A 20990-nucleotide genomic window follows, 5' to 3' on the forward strand; every position below is an offset into this window, starting at 1 on the left:
CCATTCCGTGGGTTGCCTCTTTGTTTTGTTGACTGTTTCCTTTGCTGTGCAGAAGCTTTTGATCTTGATGAAGTCCCAATCATTCATCTTTGCTTTTGTTTCTTTTGCCTTTGGAGACATTTCTTGAAAGAAGTTGCTGTGGCTGATATCGAAGAGGTTACTGCCTCTGTTCTCCTCTAGGATTCTGATGGATTCCTGTCTCATGTATGGACAATTTAACAATACTTTTTCCTCTAATCCATGAGCATGGAATCTTTCTGCTTCTTTGTGTCTTCTTTCTGTGAATTCTTCTCTCCTCACAAGCAGTGCTAATAGCTGCTTCCTTTGTACTTGTTTAAATTCAATGGATTTTCCTTTTACTGCATTTATAACATTCTGCATACTCACACACACACCTATCCCCATCTTCCCCTAGACTCATTTTTATGCCCCTTACTGAGGTTAAGGTTGTGTCTTATTTGTCTGTGTCACTTCATTGCATAATATGTTGTCTGGAGCAGAGTAGCTTCCCATAAATAACTGGGTTTCTCCCTTGTGTATCTTGTGGGTGAAACAAAAAATATGTATGAATCATTCTAGTTTCAGATTAGAGATCTGTAGTAAGTTAGGACTGAATACTACTAAAAGAGAATGATTCTAGGTATTAAGATGGAAGAGATTGTAGGAAGAGACATATAGCATTGTAGAGGACCAGTGGGGTTATTTAGAGGGAAAAAATAGTTAGAAAAGAGGAAAGAGGACAAAACGATAGAAGATATACAGGGCACTTGGGTGGCTCAGTGGGTTAAGCCTCTGCCTTTGGCTCATGTCATGATCGCAGTGTCCTGGGATCGAGCCCTGTATCGGGCTCTCTGCTCCATGGGAAGCCTACGTTGTCTCTTTCTGCCTGCCTCTCTGCCTACTTATGATCTCTGTCTGTCAAATAAATACATAAAATCTAAAAAAAAAAAAAAAAAAAAAAGAAAGATGATGCAATGATGGGACTGAGCCCAACTCTTCAAATGACATGTGTCACATGATATAATAGAGAGAAGTAGTGCCAGGGAAATGGCAATTTTGTGAAGAAAAAGGCAGCTGCAAAGCTTCCAGCAGGTGCACTCTTTAAGGACAAGTATTCTGAGAACCAGCAGAGTTTCTTAAAAAAACAACTCCTTAAGCAGTGCCTGGGTAGTTCAGTTAAGTATCTAACTCTTGGTTTTTGTTCAGGTCTTGATTTCAGGATTGTAAGATTGAGCCCTACATTGGGCTTCTCAATCAGCAGTGTCTGCTTGAGATTCTTTCCCCCTCCCTCACTCTTCCTCATTCCCTTTCTGCTCCTTTTCCTGCTCATGCTCTCTCTCTCTAAAATTAAATAAATAAATAAATAAATAAATAAATAAATAAAATCTAAAACGACAACAACAAACTCCTTAAAATCATGTCAGTTGAGCTGTTTCCCAAGTCCCCCATAATGCCTCATAATCCTCCAGCTGTGAAGATGGAAAGCTGCACAGAGGAATGGCGGAAGAAGGAGTGTGGGAGAAGGGAATAGAGAACAAAAGAAAGCAGAAGAAAAAAGGGAATGAAAGAACAAGGAATGGAAGAGAAAGGAAATGTAGAAATATAAGAAGAGATGGGGAGGAAGAAAACCTCATCAGCATATAAAGCTGACTTTGGTGGAGATTTTTCTTACCTGAACAGATTTTATTTCTTGTTCAATTGATCATCTCCACATATTTCAGTGTTTAAAAGAGATGGCCATGTGGGGGCAATCAATGAGGACAATTTTTTATGTATCTATATTTTTTCTAAGATATTTTATAAATATGCAAACAGGTCCGTATTTCCTTTCTCCATCATTTTTATATAAATGGTAGCATACTATACATGAATACTAGATATACCTTTTAGCACTGCATTCCTTTTTTCAAAGATTTTATTTATTGGGGCACCTGGGTAGCTCAGTCAGTTAACCATCTGCTTTCAGCTTAGTTCATGATCTCAGGGTCTTGGGATCAAGCTCTGCATTGGGATTCCTGTTCAGTGTGGAATCTGCCTCCCCCTCTCCCTCCTACTCTCACCTTGCTTGTGCTCTCTCACTTGCTCATTCTTGCTCTCTCTCAAATAGACAAATAAATTAAGATTTTATTTATTTATTTTAGAGGGTTAGAGAAAGAGAGAGAGAGTGCTCACGCACCCACATGAGCAAGGGGAGAGACAGAAGGAAAGGGGAAAGAGAATCCCAAACCCACTCAGTGCTGAACACAGAGCAAGATGCAGAGTTCAAGCTTAACCCTGAGATGATGACCTGAGCTGAAATCAGGAGTCAGAGGCTTAACTGACCGAGCCACCCAGGCACCCCTGCATTGCTCTCTTTTCACTTAAAATACATCTTCAGATTCATGAACACTGCGTAAACAGCTTCCTTAATTTTAAGGATTCCATTAATTAGTGAATTCCACTGAATGCTTTTATACTAATTTATTTAACTAGTATCTCACTTATGAATACTTAGGTAGCTTCAATTTGTTGAAATCTAATAGTGAAGTGTGTATATAGATACTCACATTACACACACCAACACAAATTTTCAAACATCTGGTAGAACATTTGCTGGATAAGGAAATTGCTGTATCAAAATATATATGCTTTTCAATTATGGTGACTATAATCAGAACTATGGTGACTATCTAAAATCATTGCCATATACAAGGCATATCATTTTACATTTCTGGTTTTTTTGTTCATTTGTTTGTTTTTTTAGATGTTATTTATTTATTTGAGAGAGGGCAAGGTTGCAAGTGGTTGGAAGGGCAGGTGGAGAAGGTGATAGATAATCTCAAGCAGATTATGCTGAGTGCAGAACTCATGCAGGGTTCGATGCCAGGACAGATATCATAACCTGAGCTGAAACCAAAAGTCAGTGGCTTTAATGACTGAGCCATATGTATGATGCATGTGCCTTCCTCCTTATAGTCATATAAAAACAGTATTACACTTAACTCTTGGCCCTCTGACAGTCTTGCAGGTACCTGATCACAGCATCTTTGTTCAGTTTATATTTTTAGACATCACATTTACATAACTGAGTCATCATAACTTTTGGTTCATAGTGTACTATTATCATAAGACCTTATAGGGTTCCCTTTAATTATATTTTATTTGGTTAACCAATTAATTTGTTACTATAATGACACCCATGATCTTCACCACAGAATGCCAAACCTATAAAATTAGCTGCATATACATATAAGTAAACAGATGAACTTGGGGTTCACTGGCTTTCTTTTGTCATCTTTTCAGGAACTAGCATGCTCTATCCTAAAGAAGAATACAAGGTGAATCTTACCACCTGCATTACATCTCTGTTCTTCAGAACTACCTGGCAGAACACCCCTGCCTTGCCCCTGATGTCTCACTCACCCACCCTCACACTTGTTGCCATTAGTTGCATTTACTCTTATTCACCCTCTTGATAACCTCCCTGGAAGTTTCCACTGCTAAGGAAGAGAAAGAGACTAGAATTCAAGGACAGGGCTTATTGGATTTGTCTGCTGCCATGGTAAGGAGAAAGTTACCACCATTCTAATGACAATGACCAAAACTATTTCCTCCTTCCTGATATATATCTGTAGGATAGTGCTCCTTTGCACTCACATTAGTGCTGTCTCTGTGGAGAGAGACAGAGGATCTACTAACACATGATGGAGAGGGTGAACCACGGAAAAGTTTATAACTCCCTCTTCATTGAAGAATTTGACAAATGGTTTGCAATATTTTTACTTCACCTCATACTCTGGTGTAAAGTCTGTCAAAGGACAGAAAAATGTCAACATGAACATACACTTCTGTCTCACTCTCCTTTCAATCCCGTCTCACATATCATCACCCAGGACCATCTGGTAGCATGTTGTATTTGGAAACTACTCTGCCTCTGAACTTGTGCAGACCCCATACTTTCTACTTATAATCTACTAACTTTACAGTATGCTTGGTAATCTACTTTAAATTTTTTACCTTGTCAGAATATATAATACCTTGAAATCCAGGGTAAACTATGCATCTACTATGCTTTCCCTCCAGACTATAATTTTAAAGAACCTCTCTTTATACTGTTTTCACACCAAACTTTACAGGTAAGTTTTTGTTGTTGTTTTGTTTTGTTTTTGCAATTTTGTCCATTCATTGTATACCTCTTTTTGAAAAATTCTAAATATGGATGGATTCTAATACTTGGCCTTCATCTAATCCATGGAGATTCCAACCAGATGAGTTTTGCCACTGTAAATTCAATGAACCTCATCCTGGTTAGAATTTTAAACCCTGTCCAGAAATACCTTAACATGTATTTCTAGTTCTCTTATTCTTCCAATATTTGCCAAGTAGATCCCCCTTTTAAACTCATTTTTAGTAGATACCAATTTCTTCTACTTTATAAAAAGTTAGAAATAATAAAATTTAAAATATTCACAATTTCCATTATTAAATCACAAGTCCATCTTAATCAATAAAACAGTGGACATGAGAGAGCCAAAATTTGATGAGGTTTAAGAATGCTTATAGAACAAAATTTTCACCCAAAATATTTTAGGATGGGTAATAAAGAAATAGAACATAGAAAATAAGAAGGAAAACTATCTCTCTCTTTCCTGTTATGATCAAAAAGAAAAACAGTGCAGATTAAGGTGAGGATGTGTAGTTTTTTCCTTCCTCATCCTCCATGACCTTTTGGAAGAATTAGATAGCTGTGATCTCTCCCATCTCCAAACCCTCTTTCCTGCTTCTTGATATAGTCCTGGCTGCCTAGTTTCCTCTACCCAGACATTAAATGTTGGAAAGTCTCAGGGATCACTCACAGACCCCCCTCTAGTCTTATAATATTCCTTAGCAGGAAATTATATTTATTTCTTGAGATCCACTTGTGAGTGACCTCTGAGAATCTCCAACATTTGCCAATGATTTTCAAGTTTACACATCCTATACAATCTTCTCTTTACATGTTAAGGCCCAGTTGTCAACCAACCCTCTTCACTTGGGTGTTTTACAGATGCTTAAAATTGCTCAGAACTTTCCTCCTGTAGTTGGGACATAGTTTAAGCTCCAACTTGCATCATCTGGTCTCTGTCTCACTCTTCATCCTCACCAGTGCCATGAATCCTCATCATCCACTCCCTGGCCATACTTCAGCTTTCCAAATGAACTACAAGCCATTCCGGTTTCCTCTGATGCTCTTCTCATCTTACCAGCTAGCTTTTTGTCTCATTCTTTTTCATCTTCAGGCCTCTGTTCAGGTATCCCTTCTTAGAAAAAAAAATTTCTTTGACTTCCTGGAGAAGTAAGTTTCCTTGTTTTATGCTCCTACAGCATTCCCTATTTCTGCAGTATGCCCTTACTCCATTTTAAGAACTGTTTTCTCTGCCAAACTATAATGCTACAAGAGTGATAGTACTGTCTTATCCATTGTAACATATCCAGTCCCTTGTGGTCATGTCTCCTTATGGGGTAGAAAATAGAACACCCACCACACATATTTGTTATATTGCTGTGGGGCAGGACCTTCAAAAGTAACATCCTGATCTCTCTGTTACCCCATCCTCCATGCTGCTCCTATACTTCCTCTTTCTCAGGGGCAGAAAAGAAACTCAGCTGACTGAAGAATTTGGGAGAATGATTTGGGGAAAGACCACTCCCCCCCTTTGGGCATTTGACTAACAGACTGAAATCAGCATCTTCCAACAGATTTATGAAGATATTTTGATCCATACTTCTCAGTTTCTTTCATCTAGCTCTCAACTGGTTTCAATCTTAGACAGAAAATGGGAATTTTATTTATTGGTCACTCTACACAATAACCTGATCTTTGGCTTATTGTAGTTATATATTTGTTAAACAAATTTATGAAAAAATTTACTATTTAATTAAACGTGAGTTTGTAAAGTAATGGAAAATCAAAGAGGACTTTGGGGTAGAAAAAAGAACAGAAATAAGGATGTGTTAGAGGAAAGGGAGAAGACAGAATAAAGAGAAGATTAAAAAAGAAGGGAGGTTATCCTAGATATTTAATTCAGATTATTTCATTAATCTTCAAAACAATCTTAGGTAAAGGAAACATAGAGGAGAGGGGATATACTTCAGATACTGGTGAAAATGAAAAAAAAGAAAACAAGTGGAGAAAATATTTATTTTTCAGAATAGAATATCAAGAGAAAAAGGGTAGAGATAAACATCAGGAAACATGGAGAGCTAACATTGCAAGAAATTTAGACCATGTGGATATTTTGCTTATTGAAAGGAGAGAAAACGAGTTTTGAAAGTAAAAAAGCAAGTTGAAAGAAAATTGGAGACCAAGGCCAGGTTTTGTGGCTCTCGGCTTAAAGCCATTTGGGTTCCCCATGCCGCCTCCTTAAAATGTAAGGAATCTAAAGAAAGGTCAAAAAGAAGGATGTGCTGGGAGATTAGGAAAACCAGATGAAAGATGAAAAATGTAGCATGGGATGAGAAAAGTGAATAAAAAAATGAAAGGACTCATTTCTAATTCATATATGTTTTACTCTATTCAACATTTAGTATCTGTGATTTAGTGGTGGTTTGGCACATAGGATAGGGGAGCAAAAAATAATGAAAATATGATGCTGGCAATATCATCCATCAATCTGAAGTACAGAGTCCTGGCAGGTCTACATTCAGGATCAAAAGTCTTTGTTTGGAAGAGCTCTGTCTACCCAACCAAATACCAATATTTCATAGTTCTTTCATCTAAATTAGAAAAAGAAATGTCATCTGTCTATAACATATGACCTATTGTGGCTTGACTTCCAAAGAAAAATAAAGCAGCCCAAAGTTAAAGGGACCAGCATCTTCTTTGGGGGCAAGGTTGTTGTTCTTTTCCCATTTTCCAAAAGAGGTAGTAGAATGAGAAGTAAGTGATAGTGATTTTTGTCAAACTTACTTTGGCATTCACATTCTTTAATGATTTATTTAGTGAAGCTTTGATGGAAGAGAAAGGATGGAACCATTAAAAATAGGAGAGACCTTATGCCTTTTTATGGGTTAAATTTAATTGTATTGCAATATAGTTTACTAAAAGTTTATAATGTACCATGCATAGTCTTTAGCTTTGTGGAAATCTGGTCCTTTCTCTCATGTTGCATATGATATTTAGGGAAGGTGAACAATCTGCCCAGGTACATATGACTGTATATCATATAGAGCTTATTTAAACTAGCATGGGGCAAGGAAGAGAACATTTGTTAATAAGAATAATTAACCTTTTTTTTAAGCTGTTATTTGTCAGGTATTGTTCTTAGATTTTTACATAGATTTCCTCACTCAGTTTTCATCACAATTTGTTCAGGATTGCTTTATGACTAAACCTGTGGCCCAGGTGAGAATTCTGGGGCAGAGAGAAGATAAGTAACTTCCCCTTATTTCCTTGGCTATGGAGACCCTGATTATGTCCCAAGAGATTCATAAGCATGACCTTGTTTACACAGAAGTCATGCAAATACATCATAAGTTTTTTCTTACTGAAAATAGAGCTATAATACATGTGTCTTAGTTATTTGGCTTCTGAAGACTGATATAAAATAACAAATCAGGCATTTCTGGAGTTAAGGTTTGTACTTCCCCTAAATCATCCACAGACAACAAAGAGAAGTTTTGTGCTGGAGCTGATAATTGAATATAACCCCTGAATTTTGTAAAGGTAGTTTGAAGGGGCGGGGGATGGGAATTTGGGGAAACCAGGTGGTGGGTTTCGGGCACCGATTGCATGGAGCGCTGGGTGTGGAGCAAAAAACAATGAATACTGTTACGCTGAAAAGAACTTAAAAAATAAATAAATAACTAGAGTGTTTTTGAGGGCAAAAAATAAATAAATAAAAATAAAAGTAAAAAAAGAAAAGGTAGTTGATAGAGTGTTGAGGGAGGATGTTGTTCTGGGCTCAGTAAAATTAAGAGACAGGACAAAGTTAATAGGAATGCAAGGGCATCTGAGTGGGGAATGGGCAAGCTAGTTTGGCTCCTGTAGGGTGAAAGATGAGCTCCATTCTGTAGTCAGGGTCCCATCAGCAAATGTCTTGAATGTGAGGTTAAGAAGCCAGGGAGCAATTGCAGATTTTTGAAGGCTCCAGTGTGTCCTGGATTGATGACCAGGTAGTTCTAAATTGAATCCAGGCTTCCCTTTGTTCAGAAGAGACCCAGTCTTGGCAAAACTTCAGTCTGAGAGCCTTTTATAAGTTCTTTAAAAATCTCAAAAGCTTTTTCAAATATCAACCCCCCAACACTTCATTTAAATGTAAATATACTTGAGAGTTTAATTTCTAAGATTTAAGAATGAAGGGGAGTAAAGGCTTAGATTTTTTTTTTTTTTTTTCAGAGAAAGAAATGGAAATTGACGAACAGGGAGGACCCAGGAAAGACAAGAATGCATCCAATGCTGTGGGTGGATTTTTGGAAATCATTTGAGCCATTGCTGCAGTTCTCTGGTGGGGATCATAATTCAGGGAACTCAGAAGCTGCCATCAGAGAAAAGAGCTGATGGACATTGAAATACAAGAGAATGAAACCACAGAATGAAAGCTCAGCTGGGTTTGGGCAGTGTTTTGCTTCCAGGTGGCTGTTTGTATTAGAAATCTGTCAGGTCTGGATATATGACGAAGGAGTGTCTGTTCTGAATGGTCTGCAGAGAAGCCTTGGTTCCCATCCAGATGGTGTTCATGCTTACATGGTGATGATCACCATCTTTCTTCCCCTTCCCAGTACCTTCCCTGTCAGTGCACCCTTTGAGAACTTCAGCAGGAAACCACTGTTATAGAAGAGTGTCTTGAAGACAAAGGAAGTATTGGATACAATAAACTATGAAAACAAGGGTAAAGTGTAAACTTACTATTTCTTATAATGAACAAATATGTACAATAGATATTTCTAAAAATTACCCATTCCTCAATCTACAAATCAGCTTGTGAGATGTTCATTTTTTATTTTACTAAATTCTATATTGTTTACAGGATATATAAGAAATACAGTTTTTTGTTTTTTTATAAAATTATATCTTAAACACCTACATTGTTTATATATGTCTATAAAATCATTGTTATAATAAAACATAAAATTATTTAATAATTTTAAAAATTACAAAATGAGCAATAAAAATGTATCTATAAACTCACCACAAAGAGATAATAACTATTAATATGTTGATTCAGGTTTTTTGTCTTATACCATTAACAAACACAAAATTCATACACACAAAATTCTTGACAAAACTGGAATCATGCCACATATGGATTACATTTAAAGATATATATTATGTAAATATTTCGTGGGGCACTTGGGTGACTCAGTCATTAAGCATCTGCCTTCTGCTCAGGTCATGATCCCAAGGCCCTGAGATCAAGCCCCACATTGGGCTCCCTGCTCAGCGGGAAGCCAACTGCTCCCTCTCTTGCTGTGTCTCTCTCTGTCAAATGAATAAGTAAAATCTTTAAAATATTGAAGGGTCAGGGGGTGGGAGGGTGGGGGAGCCTGATGGTGTGTGTTATGGAGGGCATGTATTGCATGGAGCACTGGGTATGGTACATAAACAATGAATTCTGTAACACTGAAAAGAAATCAAATAAATAAATAATAAAAGAAAACCATTTATATTACATAAATAAATAAATAAATGTTTCTCTGTAACAATAGAAATTTTAACATATTTATAATTTTAAAAATAGAAAAAAAATAAACTCTATTAGAGTTGGATTAAAATTTAAGTTCTTCACCTTGTCCCCCAAAATTGTTGTTCTAAGGGCCTTCAGAATATTAAATATGATGTTTGTATCTTTCTGAGACTTTTGAAATGATCCTGAGTATTCTTGAAAATTGCCTGCATAGTCTAGAACAAATTAAAGGGTTATTTCTTTATCTTGTATGCCCATTTGAGTTTGACTGGACTAATTAGGCAGTTTAGGAAAAAGAAGAGGTGCCATAAAACAGAAGTTTTTCTTTATTAAATGGCCAAATCTATGTATTAATTAAATATGAATAAGTATCATATTATAACTTTAAATTATAATCTCCAATTAATGTGATATTGTCCTTAGGTGTTAAAGTAAATCCATAGAGAATAACATATGCTTCACTTGAGAAATTCATAATCCTGACCTGATAGGCATGGACCATGGTGGTCAAGGAGCTATTTGTGAGTTGATGTTTAACATAACCCCAGCCATGTTATTCCCCTCAACCCTTTAACTATCCCTGCAGTTCACACAACATCCCTTATCCCCAAGCATTCTCAGTGTCAGGTGCTAGACACAAGTGACACTTAAGAATTGGATAAGGCTAGAGAGAGGTTGAAGACACCTGCCATCTTCATGAAAACTAAATGTTTAATTGCTATGTGTTCTGTTCCTGCAAATCACATGGGTTTGTGTAGGCAACATATCCAGCCTTGGTACACAGCATCATATAGTGGGTGCAGTATGAAATGGGAGAGAGCTTTAGAGGAAGGAACCCCAGACTTTCTGTGCAGGTCACATAACATCATTGATCTCAGTTCCAGAACCTTATTTCACATGTTTCAGAAATCCAAAAATGAAGAAAAAAACACTGTAAAAGAGTAGTACTATTTCCTTCTTGCAGAGATAACCACTTTTAATGTGTTGATATATTTCTGTCCAACTAAATATACAAAATTGAAATAACATGAACACTGTCTAATTTTTTAAAAAGCCATGAGGTCTTTATTCTATTTTGAAAATATGCATAGCATTTGTCATATCTATACAAGATAATTTGTTGGATTATTCCCAGAATGGGGGATATGTGGAATATTTACTATCATTCATTATTATAAAAAAATATTCTGGTAAACACAACATCCTTGTTTGAATTTCAAATTAATCCTCAGGATGGAATTCAAGAAGGGTTCTTACTGACTTAAAAAATATATATAAGACATTGACATATATCGCCAAATTATTTTCTTAAATATATAATTTTACATCCTCACCAGTCATGAATGAGGCCTATATCAATACACATCTTCAATGTGACTGTTAGTTTTCTTGCAATTGCCACTTTGACAGAAAATATGTCATTTTATGATTATTTAATTCATATTTATTTCATTGCTAGTGATGTTGAAGAATTTTTTTCATATGTCTGTAGGTAATTTGTATTTCTTCTGCTGCAAAGTTTTTGTTCATATACTATGTCTATTTATCAACCTGGGTGCTAGAATCTTTAATAACATCTTACAGTGTATAATTATAAAGCTACTATGAATAATGTGTTCAATAATAATTAAATAATTAATTGACTAATTTTAGAACACATAAAAATAAATCAGTAAAAAAATCTCATCTATAAACTTACTACATGAAGATGACAACAGTAGTATGTCAGTTCCTATTCTTCCAGTCTTAGGCTGTAAACTCTCACTCAAACCCACGCATTACATTCATGCACACATGCAATTCTTAAGAAAGCTGTAATTGTGTGTGAAAGTTTATCTCCACCCACTTATATTTAATCTGTATGTGTCTGTACATTTATGGTGGGTTTCTTATAGAAAACATGTTTAGGTTGTATTGGATCCACTCTGACAATCTCAGTCTTTTAAATGGTGAATCTGAGCTGCTGATGTTCAAGGTGATTATTGATGTAGCTGGATTCATACAAACCACTCTTGTTACTGTTTTCTATTTACTGCCCTTATTTCTTGTTCTTGTTGTCATTCATTCTCTTTCTACCTTTGTGGTTTGAACTGAGAATTTTACATGAGTCCATTTACTCTCTTAGACTATCAGTTATATTTCCTTTAATACTTTTTTGAGTGGTTGACTTAGAATTTGCAATTTACATTTACAAGTGATCCAAGGCCACTTTCAAAAAACAGTATGCTACTATATGGGTAGTGTGAGTACCATACAATAACAAAATAATCCTAACTCTTCCTCCCTCCTGTCCCCATATCATTGCTGTCATTCATTTTACTTACGTGTGTGTGTGTGTGTGTGTATATATATATATATATATATATGCATATGCATGCATTAATATGTATACGTACAGTTATATATGATGTGTACATAAGCATACATAATCAAATACGTTGTTGCTATTATTATTTTGAGAATACTGGATGAATTCAGAATAAGAAAAATTAAAAAAGCAAGAGGTCTGGGGTGCCCAGGTGGCTCAGTTGTTAAGTGTCTGCCTTCGGCTCAGGCCATGATCCCAAGGTCCTGGGATCGATCTCCACATCATTCTCCCTGCTTGGCAGGAAGCCTGCTTTTTCCTCTCCCAGCTTGTGTTCCCTCTCTCGTTGTGCCTCTCTCTGTCAAATAAATAAATAAAATCTTAAAGAAAAAGAAAAAGAAAAGTTTTTATCTTAGCTTCACCTATTCCTTCTTTGATGTTCTTTTCTTTATATGGGTTGTGTTCTGATGTATCATTTTTCTTCTCTCTAAAGAACTTCTTTTAATATTTCTTATAAGGCAGGTCAACTGGCAACAAATTCCTTTAATTTTTGTTTGCCTGAGAAAGTTTCTATTTATTTTCATTCTTAAGGATAATTTCACAACGGATAGTATTATAGATAGGTAGTTTTTTAAGATTCCTTTACTCTCAACAGTTTAAATATTTCACTCCATTATTTCTTGCTTGTATGGTTTCTGAGCAATCAGATGTAATTCTGATCTTTGTTCCTCTGGCTTTTTTCAGGATTTTTTTTTCTGTGATTGATTTTATGTAGTTAGAATATGATATGTCTAGGTGCAGTTTCTTTTAACATTTTTCTTCCCTAGTGTTCTCTGAGCTCCCTGGGTCTGTGGTTAGGTGTCTGGCATTAATTTGGAGAAAGTCTCAGTCATTATTGTTTCAGATATTTCTTTTGTTCTTTTCTTTCTTTGTTCTCTTACATTGGATGTTTGTTATGCCTTTTGTGGTTGTCCTACAGCTCTCAGATTTTTTTTTTCAATCTTTTTTTATTTCTTTTTCAGTTTTGAAGGTTTTTATTGCTACATCCTCAAACTCAGAGATTCTTTCCTTAGGCATGTCCATTCTACAAGTAAGTTCATCAAAGCATTCTTTATTTCTGTTACAGTGTTTTGATCTCTAGAATTTATGTTTTGCTTCTTTCTTAGGATTTCCATCTCTGATTATACTGCTCATATGCTCTTGCATGTTGTCTCCTTTATCTATTAGAATGCTTAGCATATTAATCATAGTTGTTTTAAATTCCTGGTCTGATAATTCCAAAATCCCTGCCACCTCTGATTCTGGTGTTTGCTCTATCTCTTCAAATTTCAGTTTTGCCTATTAGTATGCCTTGTAATTTTTTTTTTTCTTTCTCTTGATAGCCAGACATAAAAGTAAAGGGAACTACCATGAATAAGCCTTTACTAATATGGTAATAAAGTGTAAGGGTAGATCATTCTGTAACCTCAGATTAAATCGGTCTTATAGTGAGCTTATGCTTTTAGTCAATGAATCTCATGAGTGTTTCTCAGGTTTTTTTTCTCCCCACATAGGTTCTATAGGATGGCTAGTATGGATTAGAATTGTTACTTCTCTTCTTCTACATGGAAGGCTATAGTTGACTAAAGTTGAGGATTTTCCTTCCCCAGTGTCTTAAGCTCTGTAATAGCCCAGCAGGTAAAGCTCTGATTAATTTCTCCTGAGGGCATTTCCTATTAAGAACAGAGTACTCAGGTGTATTTCAAAATGGTTCCTTTTCCCCTTCTCCCGCCAAATCATGAGAAAGTTTTTCTCCCGTATTTACTATGAGAACTTGTTTGTGCTATTGAGTACTTGTTAAGATGTAGTGGCAAATTCCAAGCTCCTTATATGTGAAACCACAAACCAAAAATTCATAAAAATGTATCTGGTGTAAAAATAATAATAATAATAAAAAAAATGTATCTGGTGTGCCTGGGTGGCTCAGTGGATTAAGCCTCTGACTTCAGCTCAGGTTGTGATCTCAGGGTCTGGGGACTGAGCCTCACATCAGGCTCTCTGCTCGGTGGGGAGCCTGCTTCCCCCCTCTTTCTGCCTGCCTCTCTCCCTGCTTGTGATCTCTGTCTGTCAAATAAATAAATAAAATCTTTTTTTTAAAGTTCATAAAAATATATCTAGTTTTTTCTCTTAACATTAATTTTTGAGCATTTCTTCTGTGACTAAATACTTTGTTAAAGTACACCTTCAATTTATGAATAATGTTACTTTGTATGGATTTGTCATTACATATTTAATCAAATTAACTTGTATATTTGTATTTTCTGCCCTTTGTTTGGATGAAAATTGTTGCAGATAGATGTTTAACTGTAAAGCAGTGTAAAACATTGTTCCTCCTCTCCAAAAGTCAATAAGCTAGTTTAATAGCATTCAAAGATTTGAAGAACCTTTAGAGAAAATAATGGAAGAAGTGTTACATAGCAGCATTTTAACTAGACTGTATTTGGAGAGTTTAAAGGACAGAATAGGGCTTCTTCATTCTGTGTGGTCTCTATGGGATTGTACCAGAGGCATTCTACTTGAGAACATTTCCACCATATCATACTGTTCTCCCTGACTCAGGACTCTCTTTACTATAAAATGTCCTCTTCATCATGAGAGATCTGACCTTGAAAAGATTCTACTTTTATCAAGGTATATTTGTATAATATTCATTCAATCCTAGACAATATCCACTTGTAAAAATACTCCCTGCATCTTTTATTTTTCTTTTTATTTGAAAAAGAGAGCAACAAGCAGGGTGAAGGACAGAAGAAGAAGCAGGCTTTCCATCAAGTGGGGAGCCAGACACGGAGCTTGATCCTTGGACTCTGAGATCATGACCGGAGCCAAAGGCAGATGTCTAACTGACTGAGCCACCAGCGCCCCACAGGAAATAATCCCTACATCTTATCACCCCTCTTCTTTCATCACAATTTCTTTTTTTTTTTTTCACAGACTTTATCACTACCTGACATTACATCATATGTTTATTTGTTTACAATGATGTACTGTGTTTATTTCCTACTGGAATACTAGCTCCCAGAGGGTAGAGCTGACTCATTTGTTTTATTCATCATTAAATCACCCAAACCTAGAATTATTTCTAACACAGAAATGTAGTCAAAATATTTTAAATATGCAAATGAATAAATAAGTGTAAAACACCTTGTATATATAATAAAATATTTCTTTGTTTAAATAGAAAATTTCATTTTATCCCTCCAGTATCTCTGTGATATGACTAGCTGATTTCCAATTGCATGCACTGTTTGCTACACATTCAGACTCTAGTAGGCACATCTTTGATAGGTCTGGCACATGCTGTAATGGGCCAGCACCACAAGAGGTACAGAGACTCCACTGACATCAGCAGAGCTCATCTTCATCATTTTTACCAACACCCTCCTACTTGTTACTTTGGACTCTCAACCCCCATTTCTTTGACTTCTCAGCTTTCCCTACCCTTTGACTACAGTCATCAAAGTTCCCCATACCCACGGATCTCTTCTGGGCACCCTTGTCCTTGGAATCTCTTGCATATGTTTTATGTTGTTCTCATAGGCAACAGTCAGCTATATTTTCTGCCATAATTCTGCCATGCCTTTCTTGCTCTCTCAAATGTGGTACTTAGAAGATCATTCCTCTCTAACTGTTTCACCCATTTTAGTTTGTATATATGTCTCATTATATCTTCCATCAACTTCAGATGGCCAACATCATTAGGAATCCCCATTAAAACAGAAGTAGGGGGGTGCTTGGGTGGCTCAGTCAGTTGACCTTCTGACTTGATTTCAGCTCAGGTCATGATCTCAAGGTCCTGGGATTGAGCCCCATACAGGGTTTCATGTCAGTGGAGAGTCTGCTTGAGGGTTCTCTCCCTTTCCCTCGCCCTCTCCCCTCAACTTGTATGCTCCTTTTCTTTCTAAAATAAATAAGTAAATCTTTTTTAGAAAGTAGGAATAACCAACCACAGCTCAACATATATTTTTAAATTGTTGAATAATAAAATATAGGTGAATGAATAAATAAATACATTTTCACATAAGATAAACCCTTTGACTAAAAGAATTCTTCATTAGTTTTATCAATTTTGGATGAATTTCAAGAACTGGGGATTTGGGGAGGTGAGTTTCAGTAATGTGATGTAAATGTAAAATTCAAACTCTAAATCCCCTAGAAGATAATACAGAAAAAAATATTAACACATCTTAGTTATGACAATAAAATTTTAGATATATCACCAAAAAATGACATAAGATAAGCTGGATTTCATTAAAATTTAAAACTTCTGCTTTGTGAAAGACAATCTCAAGAGAATGAGAAGACAAGTCACATACTGGGAAGAATAAAAAAGTCTTTAAAAAAAGAAAATTCATTTTTTATAGTTTGTTACATTCGCAAAGCTGTGAAGAAAGATATGTTAATATGTTGGTGGTATAAGGTGCATGAAGAATAATTTTTCTGTAGTTGTCAATGTAATAAATGTTTTTTCTTTGAGTCATAAATCATACTTCTAGTAACTTATACCAGTGAAACAAAATATTACTATAGTATTTGCTACATCATGTCTAATAGCAAAAGACTAGAATAAATCCAAATGTCCATCAGCAGGATTATAGTCTAAAATGAAATATTAAGCTAATTCAAATAATTGTGGAAGGTTGTTTTTTGCCAAATGACGTGGAGAAGATAACCAAGGTATATTGTTAAGTGAAAAGATCAATGTGCAGATAGAAGTGTAAGGATGTTAGTTTACATTAATAAAAAATGGGAATTCTAAGACATACATATTTGTACTTAATCTTATAACAAATAGCTAAAGATACATAAGAGACTAATATTATTGAGCATTTATTGAAATATGAGAGAATAGAAACTGAGTGGATGGAATGTGGAGGGTCAGAAGAAAACTTTTTACTGTATACTTTTATAGATATAGATACACTATGTGATACACAAAACAACATACACATCTAAAAAAGTAATGAAATGATAAAATTTATTACCCTTTTAAGAGAAAAAAGTAAGTAACTCCACAAATCACATTTAAAACAGGACAAATTTATCAGGATTCCAAAATGGTACAGTATATCTTACCCAAGGATGACCAAAATCTGAGAAAAACACACAGAAAGGGATATAAGCCAAAGAACTGAGGATTGAAAATGTACAGGTGATTGTGTGTTTTTGAGGCTTTTCTCAGATACATCAGCAATCTTAACTTCCAAAACTACTTAGATAATGGCAACCACACTCATTGAAGTGAGGGGAGAATCTTTTCTTACCCCAGGAAATAAACATTTAATAAACCAAGTCTCAGTGAATCCCAGCCTCATGACCAAATTGCATTTTTTTTGATATTGTTAAGTATAAGTAAGATTTCCTAGAAAACAAAAAACATTTCAGGATAAAACAGATAGTGTTCTTTCTCAAATTAACAGAGAAATGTGGCTAGAAACTTAATGAAAGCTCTAGGCATTAGACCAGCTTTCAGAGGAAAAAAAAAGAAGAGATGTCAAGGAGTCTGTACCTTAGAAGCAAAATTTGCAAAACCAGTCTCTAGTCTGATATTTCTCAAAGGAAAAGCAAGATGGGTTTCTTTGCCATTGTTCAATGAAGAACTTGCAACTATTCATTCTTAATTTATGACATCATCTCACAATCCAATTGTATATCCTTTGGAGTTTTAGCTTCCTCCAAGTATTCTATTTCAGTGGACAGAGAAGTGGTTTGAAAGTTAGGGAGGCATAGATTCCAATCTCAGTAGTATCATTAGCTGACCTTGGGGCAATCCATTTCTTCTCCGCATGCATTCATTTCTTCCTCTGAAAAACAAGGTCTTGGATCTAGATAATCTCTATAATGCCTTCAGACTTCACATACGATGATTCCATATATTGAAAGAAATAAGTCTTTAAGAGTGAGACATTCAAGTAACTCCATTCTTTATATTGAATTGCACAAAGCAGGTCACATAGATTATCTGCTTTATACTCTCAGAAGCAAGGTGGCTTAGGAATTTAGCTAAGTCCTTTTCCCTTTGGGTCTCAGAAGCCTCAATTGTAGAGTAAGGGAATTGAACTAGATACCCTTAGTTCATTTTAAATGAGACATGTGACTCATGAACTCAAGAGAAATGAGATTGGATACCTTGATGTTGGAAAGTTTTTTGGTTTTGGTTAGCTTATGATTTTATTCATGTATTAAATAAACATTGTCCTGACCAAAAGTGTTTGGCTAAATATTTAGAGCACTTTTTTTTCTCCTTTCTGATCAGACAATCTTGACCATACCAGTGCCTACAGATAAGAGAACAGAAAATAAAAGAAAGAAACAGAGCTGAGGACTCCAGCATTTTTCAGGGCACATGTAAACATGAGCAGTAATAGGAAATATTGTATTTTCAATGTGATCTCTTTCACCAACCAACAACTTCTTGGAGTTAATACAAACATGTTCTGATTAAGTCACTAGTATATGGAGGAAAAAAAAAATAAAACGCTTTCTTACAATGCTGTCTTCCTTTTTATTTTGCTACCATGTATGGGACACTTACTAGCTGCCTACATATCATACTAACCCCCATCTGTACATTTTCCATTTTAATCCCCATGATGATCCAAGGATGTTAATATTACAACAAATTTTACAATAAAGAAAATTAAGACTTGGAAAGGGAAGCTAAGCTTCTAGCTGAGATCACACAGGTAGTATCAAGCATCTAGTTCCAGAACAAAACTTTCAAGTCAGATTTTTAAACTGCAAAGACTACATTGCTACTACATTGCCTTGCCTTGTTTCCGTTTAAAAACATTTTCAAACACGAAACATGATTGTTTTCATTTGTTTTATGCGTCTTCCTTACTACCTGAGATTTCTCTATTCGAATATTTGCTGTAAAAATTTGCAAAAATCCTTTATCGAAAAACTCACCCTCCAAATTGAAAACCCATTTTAACAAATCTGTTATGTGCTCAGGCGTGCACGCGCGCATACGCACACACACACACACACACACACACACACACACATTTCTGTTGTTTGCAAGTCTAGACTGTAGGAAGCAGAATATGCTGAAGCTTTATCTAAGCTATTCTTTCCACAGGACCACATCAAGGGCTCATATTGCTTAAATGTGTCATGCTTTACTAATATCTTCCTCACATTATAAAGTGAAATGTTTTAAATAAAGTGCAAAAATCAATGAATAAAATAAGAAAAATGAATGGATCATTAACTAGTTAATTGGAGAGTCCAGCAAAATCTATGCATTAGAGAAAAGTTGGAAGAGTAAAGTGAATTGAGGGAGGAGCAAGCCATTTTTATCTTCTGAACATGTTCCAGTGAGGCCCCCAGTCTAATCAGTGTCACCAATGACTCCACATTACCAAAAAGACAGTTGAGGTTCAATCACTATTTTACACAACTTCTCACCAGGATTAGACACAGTTGTTGGTCCGACTATAGTCTCTTCACTTTCAACATAGCATGTTCTCAGTTTTCAAACATCTGAATGCTGGAGGGTTTCAGATGTTAGTTTCTGAAGCTTGTTTTTCTCTGCCTATATTTGTTCCCAAGATAACCTCATTTAATTTAAATACTATTTATAAACAGATTTAGTCAATCTAAGGTTTGACTGTTCTACTTCATTGCAACTCTCTGAACCTTGTATTCCTACCTTCTCTCTAGATTAGAAAAAAAGTGGGGGGCACCTGGGTGGCTCAATGGGTTAAAGCCTCTGCCTTCGGCTCAGGTCATGATCCCAGAGTCCTGGGATTGAGCCCCGCATCGTGCTCTCTGTTTGGTAAGGAACCTGTTTCCTCCTCTCTCTCTGCCTGCCTCTCTTCCTACTTGTAATCTCTGTCTGTCAAATAAATAAATAAAATCTTAAAACAAACAAACAAAAACGATTGTAGCATTAAATGACTAGTGCAAATGTACCCAATGCGTGGCCAATTTTCAAGACACCATTGTGATATTAGCTCTTTTGAACCAAAAGTATTTGTTTCCACACATAACTTGCTATCTCTAACTATATACTTGAAATTTCTTCCAAGATGTTAAGTAGTCTTCTCAAAATCATGGCCGAACCACAATTTTAAAATTCTCCCTTTCCAAACCTAATCCTCCACAAAACTCATGTGACACCATCATTCATCCAGTCTCTTATCCAGTATTTCTTGCCTAAAAATCTAAGCCTTTCCCTGTGAACTTTTAGCTTAAGGGATGCCTGAATAGCTCAATCATTGGGCATCTGCTTTTGGCTCCAGTAGTGATCCTGGGTTCCTGGGATATAGCCCCGCATCAGGCTCCCTACTCTCTGATCTGCGGGAAGACTGCTTCTCCTTCACCCTCTTCCCCTGCTTGTGTTCCTTCTCTGGCTGTCTCTCTCTGTGTCAAATAAATAAATAAAATCTTTTTTAAAAAGTTTCCAAAAGGAGATTCCCAAAACTTTACAAGAAGGTAAAATTATTTTGGGACTTTGGAGACTGGCCCAATTTAATCTCCTGGGCAAAACTGGAAACCTGTAGACTCAGAACTTGGTGTTAGACAGACAAGGAAATCTCAACACTGGAAAACATCTCTTAAAAAGAAGCACATATAATATTGCCTGAAGTATTTTTAGAATCACGATGTAAGGTCACGTACAAAAAGGGCAATGATGTGGTAAGAACTGAACTTTATGCGTACATATTTTTAATACCCCTCCTTGTAAGAAAGTAACATAGACAACTTTGGTACCCACTATAGGGACTTTGGGAACCAAGGGAAGTCATGTGACTAGTGCTATCTCTGTTCTTGCCCCGTGTGTCTGTATCATTCCTGATAGGATTTGTATTTGGGGGTAACTAGAGTGTACAGTTAATTTAATCATACTTCAGTGTTTTGCACTTGTGTTTGTGTGAGCATGTGTTTTCTTCATGCCAATTCATACCTCACCAAAAAAACCTGTCCTTCCATATATGAGCAGGATTGGAAAACAGAAATAGGTCTGGATTCTCCATATTTACAATAAAAATTTT

This window comes from Mustela lutreola, chromosome 1 (assembly GCF_030435805.1).
Source record: "Mustela lutreola isolate mMusLut2 chromosome 1, mMusLut2.pri, whole genome shotgun sequence".
NCBI classification, from domain to species: domain Eukaryota; kingdom Metazoa; phylum Chordata; class Mammalia; order Carnivora; family Mustelidae; genus Mustela; species Mustela lutreola.